This window comes from Peromyscus maniculatus, chromosome 3 (assembly GCF_049852395.1).
Source record: "Peromyscus maniculatus bairdii isolate BWxNUB_F1_BW_parent chromosome 3, HU_Pman_BW_mat_3.1, whole genome shotgun sequence".
Classification (NCBI taxonomy): domain Eukaryota; kingdom Metazoa; phylum Chordata; class Mammalia; order Rodentia; family Cricetidae; genus Peromyscus; species Peromyscus maniculatus.
In genome coordinates, this window is record NC_134854.1 from 85743799 (window position 1) to 85762022 (window position 18224).

Here is an 18224-nt window from a genome sequence, read left to right on the forward strand (position 1 = left end):
ACATTTTTACTCATTTAGTGTGTGTGTGTGTGTGTGTGTGTGTGTGTGTGTGTGTGTGTAGGGGTCAAAGGATATAGGAATCAGTTTCATACCATGTGGGTTCTGGGGATAGAACAAGGATTGTCAGGCTTGCTGGCAGGTGCATTTAACCACTGAGCCATTTTCTAGGCCTTCATCCTCTGTCTCTAGAAAATGGATGGGGATCATAGGTATAAAGGACCTAGTACTATGACAAACATCTAGTGGTAACTAATAGTTTTATCAGTGTGATCCTTATTATCACCATGATCACCAGAAACTGCATTTTACACGGGGTTCTAGAACAACCAACCTCTTTCACTTTATATGACATTAACATTGTTTTCCTTCATGTGACATTTTTTTGCACATAATTTGTATGCCACTTCAAAAGCAGCCTGCACAGCAATGAAATTGTCATATTTTTATCCTCTATTTGCTTCCATTTGGTCCTCTGTAGTCACTGTGATCTAGTCGATTGGACAAAGCATAAGTCAGTTGTTCATGACATTTTTCTGCCAACTAACAGACTGTCAACAAATAAGCTGTTTCCCACCTCCTGCCAGTTGGGTGGGTTGTAAGCATTTGTTTCTCATAGTGCTAGCGGGTGGAGGGTCAAGGTCAAGGTGCCAATATTGGTGAGATTCTATCTAGTAAAGTATCCTAAGGAAGAAGCAGATGGCCACATTTGCAGTGTATCACCATGGCAGACAAAGGGAAGGAGAGATGTCTGTTTTCTTAAAGGCTCTAACATCATGAAATAGTCACCTCCCAATACCCCGTCTCCTAGAGCTACTACATCCAAGGTTAGGCTTCTACATGTGGGTTTCATAAAGACACTCTCACTAAATAAACCACCCTCAAATTTATTCTAATTCCTCCTCAGTTGTGACCTCTATTGCCATGTTTTAATAAGCCCTCCTTATACTTCCAGACAACTCAGCACACGTGCCAAGCAAGTTTTTGATGTCCTTTTGCTCTCTTAAGCCCATGAACATCTGTTTCATTGCAGTTACGATGATAACTGTATTATTGCATAGGTTTTTAAAAACTGATTTATGCTTTTCTAAGAACTTCTGGAAAAACATGGTCTTTGTTTTAGCTCACCTTTTTATTTTCAAGATTCAGTGTTTTCCAAAATGTCAGGGAGGCCCCAGTAATGAGTGCCCAAATCAGATAAAAGAAAATGCCATTTTTTCCCTGCGTTGTAACAGTTTTATCAAGAGCAGATAAAATATACCATATATTTAGCTGTATACATGTATGAATGTTATATATATATATATATATATATATATTATCATAAAGCTAAAAATTAGGTTTCAGCATATCTTTTATTAATAATTACATATTTTGTGTTTAGTTCTTGATGTAAAGTACATTTCCTATAACAGCTATCAGTCAGAACTTACAAAAGCATGGCTATAGGATCTGTAACTGACCATGAACAGGCAGTCAACAGATATGCCTTGTTTTCCCTTTGGTTACTACTGGATTTGGCCTGTAGACTTGTTGGTAGGGCTCACAGCAATGGTGCCACATCTGTGTCTATATCTAAAACATTACATTGCTAATACACAAGGCCCTACCTCAATTTAATGCCAGTCCAGGCAGTTAAAATATGATTATTTTAATTTAACTTTGCTATTAATAATGTTTGTAATGTCATAATACAATTTTATTCAATTCCCACAGGTGCCTAAAACAGCACTAATGTGTTAGATAGACCATTTTATAAAAATAACACTGGCAACTTTGTACATTCGTGTATCCTATTTACATTAATTTCAAGTCAACTTTATGCAAGGATTGTGCTATAAAAATGAATTTGACAATTCTAATGTGCACTTATGCTTAAAAACTAAGAAATTAATGCAAGAATTGTCTGTTAAGTACTCACTATGTCCCAGAAACCGTAGTTTGGCATAAATAAAGCACATTGATGAAAAAAGTAGATATAGTCTCTAACTTTGAGATATGAATTCAAGTGCATGTAATTTATTAAAGAGGTGATTTTGTTCCAGGACAACTGAAGGCAGCCCCTGGTTATTTTTGAGGAAGTCACTGCTGCTAAAGGAAACCAGGCTTAATCCCACTGGGAACTCTAGAGAGCAGCCATTCACCTCAAGTATCACTCATCTCAAAAGAGACTACCTTTGGAGCAGCTGGCTGGCCTGCCTAAAGAGTGCAAAGGACAGACCAGGGGATGCAAATTCTACTTGTACCCATGTATGATTGCATATGCAAACTAAGCCTGGGGAGACTTAGCCATGTCTTAGGTCTCATGCGGTCAGCTCAACTTTGAACAACTAAAATATCTTTAGATATTCGAATTTGAAACTGAAATTAAGTGAGTGGGTTTTTTTTTTCTGCTTTTTCCTCATGCACCCTTTATTTTTAAGTCATTAAATTACTTCCAAGTTATATAAAATTACTTTATTACTTTATTACTCTGTGTTGAATCTTCTCCAAAAGTCTAGAAATTTGAAGCATAAGAAGGTATGTTTTATACATTGACATAATATGAAATGATATATCCTAAAGATCAATACAAATATGATTAATAATGATATTTCTTCTAAAGTTCTATAAGGGAACTGGCCCAGTTTTTCCTATTAAACCAAGAGTGCTCGGGGTTGCAGGGGTGAACCTTGTGAGCAGAGCTGATGAGCGGTGCTGATGTGTGCTCAGTGATGGTTATGATAAACGGCACTGGTGGCGGCGCTGATTACTGGCCTGGCGGAAAAGTCATGGGCCACGGCCATGGCTACCAGAGTTATAAAGAGCTTTATTGGAAAGAAAGAGGGGATAGGATCCAGGCCTGGGTGGAAAGGAAGATGGTGAAAGCAGAGAGAGAGAGAACACAGAAAGAGAGTGTGGGGGTCTGTGTCTGGCTTTATTAAAGTGGGGATTGCATGACCACATGGCAGGTACATAGCTGCCAGTGCCCATTGATGATGTAAGATGTAAGACGCAGGACCCCAAGTAGCACAAAATCCTAACATTCCAGACTTGTTGCTTATTATAAAACAGTGAGTGAATAGGAATAGGGGCGTGGTTTCTCCAGGAAAAACTACTTCCAGATAACTTGGTGGATGTTGGTTGGCTTTTGTGGAGGGGTAAGGAAAGGGTCTTCTGAGGTAGGCAGGCATTCTGCGATGGTGGGTAAGGCTGTCCTGCTGCTCTGGAGCTGACCATCCCTCTTGGCTTGGCATTCTGGCCGCTTATGGGTCTGAAAAGATGCTGGTGAAACAGAAAAAGTCTGAAGTAGATCTGACCTGGCCAGATGGATTTAAGCTAGTTTCTGGAGCTTGGGAAAAATTTTGAACATGTTAAGAAGCAGCCATGACAAAATTAGTGACCATGGTAGCATTTAGTACTCTGCTTGTATTGGCTAGTGTTAATGAGAGAGACAGAGAGATTGGAACATGTTTTTAAGCTTTATCAGAGACAGATTATTTAAGGCACCTGTTTCCTTTACTAGTTTAGCATCCAGGAGACACAGGTGATAGAACTCAGACACTTTCAGGTCTGGGGGTATAAATACCTTTTAGCTGTTACAGTTTTGTACTTGATGGTCTCTGGACTCCAGTTCTGTGGTGGTCCTGTACCATTAGCTGAACAGTGAGTTAGAAGAGGAACTGGGAAGAGAAAAGCTTGTGGTGCGTGAGAACCTGTTTTTGGAATTAGGGACAAGGCAGAGATCAGGGCCCTGTCTGTTTGCATGAGGAAGAGAAGCACTTCTGACAGGTCTGGAGAGAGGCACATGGAGGAAGCAATGAAATGAAAGCTCCTATCTGAGCTAGAAAATCTTTTTCCATTAAGTAACCCTGAAAGTACAATTAAATCTGGTGGGGGAGGGTGAGTAAGGCTGTCCTCTGATGATGTAAGACATAAGACACAGGACCCCGAACTGCGCATGTGCAGAATCCTAACACTCAGAACATTTCCATCCACGTTAACACAAATGCTAACATGGCATAAAAGGCAAGCATACACTGCTACTTCCATGTGAATACGTTCGCCTTGAAGAACTAACTCTTCAGAAGGTATTCAAGTCCTGCTTTGGTAGCTTGTCATGCATGTCATAAAATTTGCTTCAACATACAAAGGAAGTATCTCATAATAACAGACAATATGTTTGTGTGATATTAAATGCTGAACCTTAAACCTTCCTTACATCCCAAATGAGCACTTTTTAATGTGCTATTTATTATTTTCGCTCAAATTTTATAACATTTTTAGTAATGCTTATAGATAAGAACTCTCATGACTGTTTCAAACATGTGTATCATTGTCCATTGCTCATATCTGCCTCTGTACTGCCCCACCTCCCTGTCATTCTAGGTGGTACCTTCCTTCCCTTCATTTCCCCTTTGGCTTTCATGTCATTTATGAGTATCTACATGCACATTTGCATATATACATACATAAGTGTTTAAATCTGAATTCCACATATGAGAATATTATCCATGATATTTTACCCTCCTCTTTATTCTGTCTTCTTCACCCCCCCTCCCTTAGGAACTCTTTCTCCCCCAACTTAGAGACATTCACATATTTAATTTGTAGTTATTTGTGGAATTACAGGCTCAGTCATTTTGAAACTGTCAAAATTAATAAGTTTAGTTATTTTGTCATTTTCAAGGGGCTTATTAAGGAGAATCAACTTATCATCATGCTCTGTACACAGGGAATACATTTTGGAATTATTAACCTCAGGTCCCGGGAAAAGCCTGTCTTCAGTTTTCAGTTGTGCTTGGCCTCTAACTGACAAACTAGCTCAAACAAAGCAGGGCCAAAATAGTGAACACACACACACACACACACACACACACACACACACAAGCACGCACATATGCACACACAACTCCAAAATTCAAAATTAACAATAAAATATTTTCAAGTGCTTTGATTATTCATATACAACAATACTATTTATTTACTTACATATGATCTTTGAGACAGGATCTTACTATGCAGCTCTGACTGTCCCAGAACTCACTATGTGGATCAGGCTACTCTCATCTCATGGAGATCCAGCTGCCTCTGCTTCTAGAGTGCTGGCATTAAAGGCAGGGCGCCACCATGTGTGGCCTCCTCTGTACATATATGAATGTGTATCTAAAACTTAATTTTAAAGATTTCACTAGACTTATATGCATTTCTAATAAAACAAATAATATATTTAACTATACAATAGTCTTAAAAGAAACAAATTGTGTTAGTCACAATTTGATGGTGATGATTACATGTGAATATTTTTATTTTTCTGCATATTCTGGACTTCTTACACATAAAGCTTCAAAAGTATGATTAAATAGCAAACACATCCAAGAAGCTAGATTTATTAGGAGGGATTTACAGGCCTCTTCCCCTAGAGCTATTATTTACATTAGGTAGGATGGAGTGAGGGAATTAAAACCCACTTTTCAGAGACTTATTTACAATTTGGCGCAAGGATCTTTGTGGGTCAATAGAGAAGATGTACCAAAGTATTAGCTTCTACTCTTGGACTTAGTGTTAATAAGTGTGCGATCCCCTATAACTGCCTGACAGAGTGAGAGTAGCCAGGCCATGATCCCCACTGGAGATCAGGACACAGGAGTCAGTGCTAAGATGATACTCTTTGATCGATAGACTTATGTTTCTCATGTGGAATGATCTTCTTGTACACTGTGAAGATTTTTCACTCCGATTTGTTTAATAAAAAGCTGAATGGCCTATCACTATGCAGGATTTTCTGGGCAGAGAGGAGTCTGAGAAGAAGAAGGGTGGAGATGTGGAGAGTCATCAGCTAAAGCCAGAGGAAGCAGGGGCGTGGACAGTGCAGAGTAAAGCTAATAAGCCACGAGACAGAAAGTAAATTAATAGGTTAATTTAAGTGGTAAGAGCTAGTTAGAAAGGAGCCTAGGCTATTGGCAGAGCTTTCATAATTAATAATAAGTCTCTGTGTCATAATAATTAATAATAAGTCTGGGAGCTGTCAGGAGGGACAGAAAAATCTACCTACATATTTCCTGTCAGAATATCTATATATTCATCCACCCAGCCACCTAAGCATACATATATACATACATGTATACATAGAAGCATTATCAACATGACATCAGTTTAGATACTTGATTTTGTTTCTTCTGTCTTTGCTTTATCAAACAAGATCTAAACCATAACAATGAAAGAGTCTTGTGGTTTCATGAACAAATATTTTTACATCATAACTAATTTAATTTCAAGGTTTTTAAAAATACTTCTCTAAATTAAGTACAGTAGTTAGTTGACTTGTTCTTATTCCTCATGTTTATATTGTATTCATGAGTAGTAACTTTAAAATGACTATTACACAATCTTAAAAAACATTTTAAAAATATGGTTCAAGTGAAAAAAATTAAGATCATTACTGATATTTAGAATGACCTGTTTAAGTGAGAATGCATATACTTGTTCAATTTCGTCTTTAATAATATTTAAATTTCAATTAAAATTTAGAAATAGCTTATATTTTAAGGTAGTATTGGGATTTATGTCTATAAGAGAGAATCCTGATACCTGATCCATAATAACTGGGAATTTATTATATCAGAGAAATTGTGGGAAAAGACGAAGTCTAGAAAGCTTTAAAACACAGCTCAAAGAGATGAGACAACACCACGAGGCTGTGATCTTCATGGTGCTTTCTCTTTTCCTTGGGAAATCATAGCTTCTCTTTGGGAAAATTCAGATTGCTCACACACTTCAGATAAGCCTTTGATAAGTACTTTGATGTTCAATAAGAAAGAGAAAAGATGTTTTCACAGAGAGAATCAAGAAATAACACCAGTCTCAACCGAAGAGCCCTGCCATTGCTTTGTGGTACTTTAACTACACACTGCCAAGAATGCAGATAGGTGTTTTCACTGCATTAGTGGAATGCTTGTTGTTGGAAAGCAAACAGGAGACACACATGGAAACCATCAAACTAAACCAAAATAACATACTAATCGTCTTGTCTAGACTAGGGAGCCAGTGGTGTGTGTGTGTGTGTGTGTGTGTGTGTGTGTGTATGTGTGTGTGTGTGTGTGTGGTGTGTGGTGTGGTGTGTGTGTGTGTGTGTGTGTGTGTGTGTGTGTGTGTGTGTGTGTGTTCAAGTAGAAGAAGAGATTAGCAAATCAAAGAAAATCACTTGGGATAGTGCACAATTTCCACTTCCATCTATGTAGTGCCTTTAAAGAAGAATGACATCACTGTAATGGCAGAGTGTCTACCTGACATTTTTATTAAAGTAAACAAAGATGTCTAAGTAGGTGAGGCTGCAGTGTTAGACTAGGCATTAAAGAATGTGATATTACACAGCCTTTGTGATATGACTACACTCATGTAATGGATTGTTGTCACTTCAGAGATATTTGCTAGTACATTTCTTCAAGGGATTTCGAAGAACTTTCCATCTGGACAGAATAAAAATATTCTCTCGGGGTTGGGGATTTAACTCAGTGGTAGAGTGCTTGCCTAGCAAGTGCAAGGCCCTGGGTTCGGTCCTCAGCTCCAGAAAAAAAAAAATTTTTTTCTCAACTCAGGACAGCTGTCTCTTACTGTAATGGGGAGAGTTGTGGGGCAAAGCCTATAGGAAGAGAGCACTAGCAACAAAAGAGTGACTGTAGCTGTACAGCTTACTCTGCTGACAGGAAAGAACTGCAGTACCACGTGGAAATAAATTCAAGTTTCCAAAGGGGTCAGTGTCCATAATTCCCAAGGGAAGCATGTGCTAAAGTATGTGTGCTGTTTCTATGGGGTAGAGTGAGGATACAGGGGTGTGGGGAGGTTTTCAGGGGATTTTCTAATAATGAGAAAGGTTTAATTGAGGAAAATGCTAGCCCAAACTAAAAAGTGGCTGAGGTGGTACATTTATGTGGCTTGGATATATAAAAAGAAAAAAAATATGATGAGAATAATATAAAAATCCCTGAAAATCATGACACAAGTAAAAAGCTTTCAGTCTGAGAACAGTCAAACATGGGAGAAACCAGGTTGATTTCACAGGCACCACCAGCATAATTGATCCAGTATTGTTCATAGGAAATTAAGGCTCTATTACCTCCTGATTGGATTAATTTAATAACTTCCACACAAAATCGTCTGCTCTTGATAGACTGTATATCTAACCTACGCATAAGACCGCTCCCCAGAGTCACAGGTCAGAATCACAAGTTAATCATCGGCTCATGGTGTAAAGGTCATGCCATCCAAGGCCATAGCCTCACACCTCTCCATCTGGAATTAATGCTGCTTCTCTGTCCTGTAGTACTGCACTGGGATTATACCTCCAGTAATTAATTTAAGTCAATATTAGCTCATCTACCCAATTATCTTCATGTCTCTAGCATGAAAATGGATGTGATTTGCACATTAGGATTTTGCCTGTTACTATTTTGTCCCTGTCTTGCTTAAATAAAGCACAACAGTGAAAAACAACAGCAACAAACACAAAACAAAGGGCCCTTTCAAAGAGAGAGTCAGGGTGAAGCCAGGGCTTGAACTCTCCAAATAATCATGAGCTCGAGGGATGGAGGCAGAGAAAGATTTTCCTGGTTAGGCTAAGACATGATGATGGTCTTACAAAGAAGCTTTTGATTCCTTAAAGTTTTCCCAAGGTTGAGATTATGCACTCCTTTCATCCCAACAGTGTTCTGAATTACCACAGGCTATACTGAAGTCTGATGTTCAGACATGGACTGTGAACATAGAAGTTAGAGGAATTGAGATATTTCTGTAACTCGCTCTCCATAAGGGAAAGTAACCAAGAGCGGAATTCAGTGAAACTTTTCTGAAGAGCAGGTGAGGCCTCCTCCAGGGGCAGCAGCTCTGGGACAGTGGAGAAACAGAGATGCTCCCAGCAGGCTGGTGATCTCATGCACTTTCAGGGGGAGTTTTTAAACATCCACTCAGCACAGAGTAGTGGAACAGAAGCTACTATAATAAAAATGACAAAGGTTGGCTGGGGGTGAGCTTATGTGATGTGGAAAAAATAGTTATATTAATTCACTCTTTTATGTTCATTATATGAATAGAACCAATCAATATTCTGGCAATAAACTTGTTTTGTTTTCCTTTATGTATATTTTTATTGAAAATAGTTTTTTACATACCATATATTCTGACCATGATTTCCCCTCCCCATCTTCTCCTAGATCCTTCCCACCTCCCTAACCACACAAATCCAACCTTTTCTTTCTCTCTTTCTTTAGAAAGCAAGCAAACAAAACCCCAGAATGAAAAATAAAACAAAGAAAAAAAAAGCCCACACAAAACAATATGAGAAAAAATGTCTACAAAAAATGCCATTGAGTTCATTTTTTGTTGGCCATCTACTGCTGGGTATGGGGCCTGCCCTTGAGTGTGGTTAACATATCCAGTGAAACTCCACTGAAGATAACAAATTCTTACTTTGTAAGCGGGTGTTAATTGGAGCTAGCCTCTGCTTAGGGATAGGAGATAGTGTTCTCTCTCTCTCTCTCTCTCTCTCTCTCTCTCTCTCTCTCTCTCTCTCTCTCTCTCTCTCTCTCTCTCTCTCTCTCTCCCCGTACTGGCACTGTATCTGACTTGAACTTGTGCAAGTGGTACATGCTGCCACAGTCGCTGAGTTCCTATGTGCATCAGTCCTGTTGTGTTGGGAAGATACTCTTTCCTTGGTGTCATCCATTTCCTCTGACTCTCAGTCTTTCTTCCTCCTCTTCTCCATAGCACCCTGAACCACAGAGGAGGGGTTTGATTAAGTCATCACATTTAGGGCATTTAGGACATAGTATTCCAAAGTATCTCACTCACAGGCCAGTTGTGGGTCTCTGCATTAGCTCCCATCTTCTGCAAAAAGCTTCTCTGATGATGGGTGGGTATGGCAATGATCTGTAGGTATAGAAGAATGTTGTTAAAATTCATTTTATTGTCATGCTCCTTTAACAGAACCATAATATTTGGTTTTCCCCTACACCTATGTCCTGTCTAAACTCAGGTTCTTGGCCCCCTGAGCAGTGTCAGGCATGGGTTGCATCTTGTGGAGTGGGCCTCAAATCCAAGCAGAGATTAGATGAATACTTCTAAAACATTTGTGTTACTGTTACACCAGTATATCATGCAGGCAGGTTAATTTTCCTTTTTGCAAGGTTAACAGTTCTTGTTTTCTGTTAGTATTTGTTTTCCAAACCAGTGATTTTTGGGGGAAGTGCAATGAAGTTTTAAAAATTTGTGTAGTGAAATTTGAAATTTAAAAAAAAAAAAAAAAAAACCCTGTTTCTTAGAATATAAACCATGAGGTATGTTTTTGGCTCAGAATCCCTGTGTTGTGACTAACACCCTGTCCTATAAGTATGTAAGTCAGCCTATTGGTCAACAAATCCTATTTTCCAAATGGCTCTCATTTCAGAATAAAAGCACTTACATATTGGATTCAATATAGATGTGTTGTAAACCCAATGTAAAGAATTTGTGACAGTTTGACTTTGTTTATTTAAATTTTCATACTGTCTTTGTGAATCACAAGTAAGAACATTCTGAGTTGGTATATGCTTAAAGAGAGATTTTTATCTTTTACATGTGATAAAAATGCATATTTCCAGGAAGAAGAAATGATATTACAGCTCTTTCACATGGGAAACATTCAGCAAACCACTTTAGTGTCTTAGTGTTCTCTTGGCATGTATGCCCTCCTTATTTGAAATCAACTTAAAATTTATATTCCTTCACAGCCCAGTAATTCCTTGTTTAAGTTGTTGTTTGCCTCACATTGTTTCCTGCCTCTCCTAAAGCTCAACTGTGTGGTTGCTGCTTCTACAAATCTTGATATAGATTCTACAACCCATTGTATTTTAACCTGAGAATAGGATATTTTTACAATTTAAATTAAAAGATAACTCTCATCATTTTAAGTTGTCAATTATTTCATTCAAAATATTCTTCATCTTAGTGTTAATACAAACCACTTTTTATTTCTCTTATGCACTGAAGAACACTCACAGGAAACAAGGGCCCTACATTTCATCCTCAGCTGTCACTCCAGATGTCATTTTTTTTCAAATTAGTTTTGAAAATATAAATTTACAAGTGCATTATACTAATTACTTTCTGATATCTTACAACTTTGCTTTCCTTGTTAGAGATTTTTGTTTTCAAAATAGTGTCATGTCTGTGAAGCAGAACTCACTGGTAGTTCATTATAGTGTTAAAGCTTTATTCTGCAATGTCAAGGATAATTGTTCCATTTGAGCCAAAAACCTTGAAGATATTCCCACTTCACAGGTTATTTAACAGACAGAGTAATGAAAACAACATAATAAAGTAGATTCTTTACTACCTGGGTTATAGTGATCTGATAAGATCTATTAGCTATTCTGCAAGCCCATTTCCAGTATTAGAAACAATCTGTTTAAATGGTGGTTTGTTTACAAGAACTTTGGCAAAGACCTTCTTAGATTGCAGTGTGAGCGCACACGTGTGTGTGCATGTGCAGCATGCGTGCGTGAGTGTGTGTGTGCATGTGTGTGTGTATGTGTGTATAATCTAAGTTGAGTTTTGTGCCACCAGAACTGGCTGGCATGACTTGTGAACCCATTAGAGTTGGAAAGCAATTCTGTTCTTGTTTCCAGAGTTCACATTCATTTCCATGAAAATGAAGGGCTTGATAGAACAGCATTCTTTTTTCAGTGTTGATCCTGGCTGATTGAAACATTTCCAGGAACAGGCCACTGTTCCTTCTTATGCAAATTGTAAACTCACAAGAAGCAGACAGCTTCAACATTCCTTATTTAATGAAAACAAGGAAGTCTGTGTTTCCCGTACACTGCTAAACAATTTCTAACGTCTAAAACTAGAGTTGAATAAATTTACATAGTGGAGAAAGGCAGTGATGTGAGGGGAAAATAGTAAGAATACAATAGAAATGCCAAGTTTGTGAATAATTTGGGGGAACTTATTGAAAACTAGACTTCCCTGAAATGTATATAAAAACAAATGTTACCATGAAATAACACTTTTTGCCAGAAATTCTTCTTATAACCTAGATAGCTGATGCCTAGCTTCCTTTCCTGCATCATGAAATAAAAACAATTTCATTATAAAATATTCCCTATTCAAAGAATTTTGAAACATGCACAACTTCAAGATTTCTGGGGTGGGGGGAATGACAGTTATGTCTAAAATAGATAGAGTAGTTTACCCAGCCACAAACAGATTTTTTTAAATGTCCACTCTATCTGAAAAGTCTAGTTTTCTGCTCTACATGTATGTCACCTTTCCTCATCCTCTGCTTTCTTTTCTCACATTAGCACACTATATGTTTTATTTACCAAGCTATATGCATGTGCACACACAGATCTATTATTTACTTACCGTGTCTGTTGACTACTCTCATATGGGTCCAAAGCTCTTTGAAGTCAATCTATTTTCTTTTGTGTTCGATGTAGTTTCTATTTATGGCTGTAACATGAAGTAAAATGTATTTAGTCTAACCTTAAAAGTCTATCACAGTCCCAACAATGTTTAAAAGTCCAAAGTTCAAAGTCTCTTCTGAGATTCATGAAATCTTTTTACTGTAATCCCTTATAAAATCAAAATTAAAAAACAAAGGAGATCACATACTTCCAACATATAATGGCACAGGAATATATTACTGTTCCAAAATGGAGGAAAAAGTTAACAGTGGGGAAATACTGGAACAAAGCAAGACCAAAAACCAGCAGGGAAAACTCCAAATTCAGCATCTCCATGTCTGATGTTGAAGCACTCTTCAGATCTCCCACTCCTTTCAGCTTTGCTCACTGAAACATACTTCGTTGTCTTTGGCTGATTCCACCCCTTCTAGCAATTTTCTTGGCACATATCACATAGCTTTGGCATCTCTAAAATCTTGGGGTCTCCAAGGCAATACAGGCTTTACCTGCACAACTTCACACAATGGTCTCTCTAGGCCTCCATTCAGGGACACCCCTGATACATGTCTGGCCCAAGTAGATGTCCTTAGTCATAGAGGGAGATTCCATAACCCTGTTTTCTGTCCTTGACTCTAAAGTTGGAACCATATGGCTGAAGCTGCCAAGTTTCTGTTGCTTGCTGGGGCTGGAATATGTCCCATTTGTTCAATTGTATCTTTATCAGCTTTCTAGTTTTGATACTTTCCTTCACTGTCTAGGCTTGACTGTCCTCAAACTCAATCTGTAGACCAGGCTGGCCTCAAACTCAAAAATCTGCCAGCCTCTGCTTTCTGAGTACTGGGATTAAATGTATGCACCACCATGCCTGGACCTAAGCTTTTCTTTAATCTCTTTTCACAAGCTGGAAAGTTATTTGGGTAGGATCTTTCCCTGAGATCACTACTCCCTTTATTACATTTCCTCATCTGTTTATCTTTTTAAACACAGGATCTTGTTCCATTCCACTTTCTGCTGCCCCTCTTCTCCTCAAATTGTATATTTTGTATTTTTACTTTCTCAGCTTGCTCCTTTTCATTATAAATCTTCATTAGAGTTAACACTAATACAGCAGAGTCTGTACTAGGCTATTTTGAGATTTCCTCTGCCAATGGAATTAATCTAAATTCCTTTACTTTAGCCTCAGGCAAAATATTTGGATAAAGGGGGAAAGCAGCCACATTCTTCACCAAAATATCACAAGAATTATCTTTAGGCAATATACTAAAATTCTCCACTGAAGGTCTTAAAGCAGGCCCCTAAAGTTCAAAACACCTTCAGCACCACTGTCTCCCATATTCCTTCTAGGGTGACCCATTAAGCAGCACTTAAAGTATTTCATTGCTTTCTCAACCCAAAGTCCAATTCCTCCAAGCAAAAACATGGTCAGATCTATCACAGCAATACCCCAGTCTGCTGTGGGATAATGCTGTTGTACACTGGTTTAATAAAATGCTAATTGTAATGGCACACCGGTAAAGCCATGGAACACGTGGCAATATATATCAACAAAAATAGGCTGAGTTTAAACATAAGAGCTAGTCAGTGGTAGGCCTGAACTAATGGCTGAGTAGTTTTAATTAATATAAGCCTCTGTGTGTTTACTTGGGTCTGAGTAGCTGCAGACCAGGCTATGTGGTGATATTTTATTTGTATGTTAATAAATAAAGTTTGCCTGGATATCAGAGGACATAGCCAGCCATAAATAGAAGTCAGGCGGTGGTGTCACATGCCCTTAATCTGATCACATGGCAGGCAGAGTCTCTCTCTCTGTTCAAGGACACAGCCAAGTGTGGTAATATCCCTTTCATCCCAGTACCAACCATAGACACCTGGAGGTCTGTATAGACAGGCAGTGATGAGGAAGTGAGGTGGCTGGGTTAAGAGCCAATGAGAAGGCAGAAAAGCAAGGGAATAAAGGTGCAGGTTAGATAGGAAGAAACTGGTTCTCTTGGGAAGCTATGGTGATGTGGTGAGCTAAGGTGACTTGATTGCTATCACTCTGATTTCTACAGCTTTTACCCCTGTATTTGGCCCTGTGTTTCTTATTTAATAAGACTGTTTCAGAAATTCATCTATGATGCTGGAAAACATAAAGCTACACCAGTGCCTGATACTAACTTCTGTCTTAGGTTTCTACTGCTGTGAAGAGACACCTTGTCCATGGCAACTCTTATAAATGAAAACATTTAACTGGGGCTGGCTTACTTTCAGAGGTTTAGCCCATTATTATCATGATGGGAAGCAAGGTAGCAGTCAGGCAGACATGGTGGTGGAGAGGTAGCTGAGAGGTCTACATCTTGATCCACGGGCAAGAGGAAGGAAACTGACCCATCCTGAGCATAACTTGAGCATAAATGAGACCTCATATCCTATCCCTACATTTACAAATGTCCTCCAACAAGGCCACACCTACTCTGACAAGGCCATACCTCCTAATAGTGCTACTCCTATAGGCCAAGCATTTAAACACATGAGTCTATAAGGGCCATACCTATTCAAACCACCACAATCAGGATATAGTTTAGATAAATATTAATGGAGGTTTCTGTTTAAGATTATCCAGTAGGAGAATACATGAAAAGAAGAACCCAGGACAAAATACTGAGAAAGTTCAACAATTAACAACTGATGATTGACAGCTGATCATTGAAAAAGTTTGAGATATGTTCAGAAATGTGTGGGAATGAACAAGGGAGTTGATAAAAGTTAATGCAAAGAGGAAGGAGCAATTAACAGGGCTAAATGCTGTTGAGTGTTTAGGTACTATGAGGATAATCTAAATGTGAAAACCCATTGTTAGTGTGAACTTTGGAATTGTTGAAGCAAAAAACAGATTTGAGAAGGTTGAAACAAGTCAGTAAAACAGAGAGGAAAGGAAATGTTCTGTAAGAATCTTGGCTAAGAAAGAGAAGGATGAGTTGGTCCTTGTAGGAATGTGAGAAATTAACTTTCTTTAGCTGGAAGAATTGGGACTGCATTTGCACATGCATCTTCTCTGCTTTCATTCTCCCTCACTAGTCTCAGAAGCAAACACTATATCCTCCTATGCTCCATCCTTGCTTCCTGCCCTGTGCTGATTCATTAATTGGCTTTATCCAGCCGAGCATACATAGGACTTGAACCTCAGCAATCTGCAGTCTCACTGAGGGGAAAATGTAAATACAGCAGTCAATGTCCCACTCCTGCTACTGCAATATTACTGTGAATGCAGATTAATCTGAGTTTTTGTGATACTCCAAGGTGATGTATTTACACTACCTTATAATGCAAGTATTTGACTGAAAATTGGCCTGTGTTTTGAAACTTCAGAACCAAATTTCCTTCAGGCACAGCTGGCTCATACAGGGACAAAAACTTTTGACCTTGAGCTCATTAGCATGATGAAGCAATCAAGTGAACCAGCAGATACAAGACTGAAACAAAAAAGAACATCAATTTTTTGATTAATTGTAAATGCCTAAATTGAGAGTAGGGGAGTAAAATTTGAGTTAGTGTAGGCAGCATGCCCTTTACAAATTCACCAGAAATTATTACTTAACCAAATCTGTTTCCATTTAATGCTAAAAGTAATCATTTCCCCAAACCTCTTACACCAAAGGTTCTGTAAGTAAACTAAAATACACATAGGAAGTCATGCTGTAGTCTCAGGTTGCTAATTGGAATTTTGATGATATAATACAGAAACAAGACAAGACAAGAGCCAAGTATTTTCATTAGCTTCGCCACTCATGTTTCTGCATCTTAATCAGTTGTGTTAATATTTAAATATGCAGTGAAAGCCCAAGTGCATAGGAAAGCATGGGAGTCTCATTAATAACTGTAATTTGTATAAAAGAGTATAAACCAGTGACCAGTGCTCAAATATAAAATTTAACTGGAGTTTAAAATAGTTATTTCATAGCTTATAAAATGCAACATTAGAAACTTTAGTCACTAAGATATAGGATGGTTGATCATTTGCTGGGAAAAGTTCAGAATTCTGTTTTAAAGTCCTATTTCTCTATTATCTATATCACTCTGTTTATGTAATGATATTTGGAACATGAAAATGATCCACAAGGGAAAGGCATTGGCATCTCCTGAACCGCCTTAGATTCTGTCATCTCTGAGCTGTGCAGGCTTCAAAAGGGACATAATGGAGCAGAGAGAGCTGTCACTCTCGGCTGTGACTTTCTCCTTCAGCAGTCATGCTTCAAATGGGTTCTTCTGCAGAAGAATGGCTTGAAGTGACAGTCACTATGCCTTGCTCTCAGCAGTCAGCCACAGAACAGAACATTCTGGAATAAAGGATATTGGGATGACTCAGTGTGCCTTTTCTATACATCTACAAGGACGCTTGCTTAGTTTCTTCTGGCTTCTGAAGAGAAGGATATAATTCATTGTTACCAACGGCTCTTAAGTCTTCTTAGTGTATCTAACTTACATTTTTATTAACAAAGTAAAGAAAAAAATCCCAACACATAACAAGCCAATGAAATCTGACTCAGATATTATTTTGTATGGAATTAGTGAGGAATATTAATCCACATCAAATTCACAAAGAGGAAACATATTTTTGGAGCAATATGATAATCACTTATGAGTGTGCATTAAGTATCTCTTAAGCTTTCACGGAGTAACAGAAGAAACTGTTAAACTAAAATCAGCTTGAGTTCCTTTTTTTAAAGATTTATTTTTATTTTTTAATTATTAATATTTGTTTGTGGAGGGGTGCGTACATGTCAGTACAGGTCCCTGCACAGGCCAGAGATATCAGACCCAAGGAGATGGGTTGTGGGCAGATGTGAGAAGCCTGGCAAAGGAGCTAGGAACTGAACTAAAGGCCTTGAAATAGCAAAATACACTACACAGAGAAGTCCTCTCTCCAGCACCCAGACTGAGTTCTTACAGCCTCAGAAAGCAATTGGTTTAGAATTACTACCAAAGGTAGTTAATTGAACTGTTACTAATGATCTTTTGATTTGATGAGAAGCCAGTCCTGAGTTGCACATATCTACTATATCTGCTAAGCCTGTTTGCCTCAACCTACATCTAGCAGGATGCTATAGTCAAGATCATAAGACTCCGGGATTTTGGAGCTAGTCCAAAAGAGCAAGATCTCACATTATTCTTATGCCTTAAAAAATGCCATATGGTGACACTTCCTTTTATTTTTTTATACCTTATCTCTATCATATTTGTCTCCATTCTGGGTCTCTTTATTATAGGCATACCTCACTGGTCATGAAAATATTTGCTTAACTCTCTCATCTAAAGATTTTTTCCCTCAAGTCAAACAAAACAAAAACAAAAACAACAACAACAAAAAACCAGTTTGCCAACTTTGTTAACTCTTTCATTGCTTCCCTATACTTTGATTTGTCTTCTTCATGGGTCATGTTCTGTCTTACTAAACACTGCAACTAACCCCCCACCTTCTATACATTTTTTTCTTTTAACTTGGATTTATTGAATTATAATTGGCAAATTTCCAGCTGAACATGCTATTTGCTGCTTTCACAAAGAAGGTAGAAGGATGGTGAGTTTGAAGCCTGACTGAGCTATACATAGCCAGTTCAGGGCTAGACTGAGCAACTTAGCTATTGCTTCAAAGAGGAGCTAGGCTTTAGCTCACAGATAGTGCACTTGCCTAGCACTCCAAAGCCATGAGTTTAAGAACTAATAGCTTGATATACATGCATGTTGATTAGCATAACAACTCAATTAACATATGAAGTAAAACAGATTGTCACTAACCATGGTGAACATGTTACATATTAGAACCCC

General features: G+C 38.2%; 1 protein-coding gene and 1 long non-coding RNA gene across 3 annotated transcripts in view; one reads left to right on the top strand and one right to left on the bottom strand.

Moving 5' to 3' along the window:
• Positions 1 to 18224, top strand: part of Grid2 (glutamate ionotropic receptor delta type subunit 2) — a 1417491-nt gene that overhangs the window by 940734 nt on the left and 458533 nt on the right. The gene's annotated exons all lie outside the window — the stretch shown is intronic.
• LOC121828000 (uncharacterized) lies at positions 9605 to 12512 on the bottom strand. Its single transcript, XR_013049883.1, has 3 exons — positions 12379 to 12512; positions 9823 to 9900; positions 9605 to 9742 (listed from the first exon to the last, which is right to left on the bottom strand). It is a non-coding gene; the product is annotated as an uncharacterized LOC121828000 (long non-coding RNA).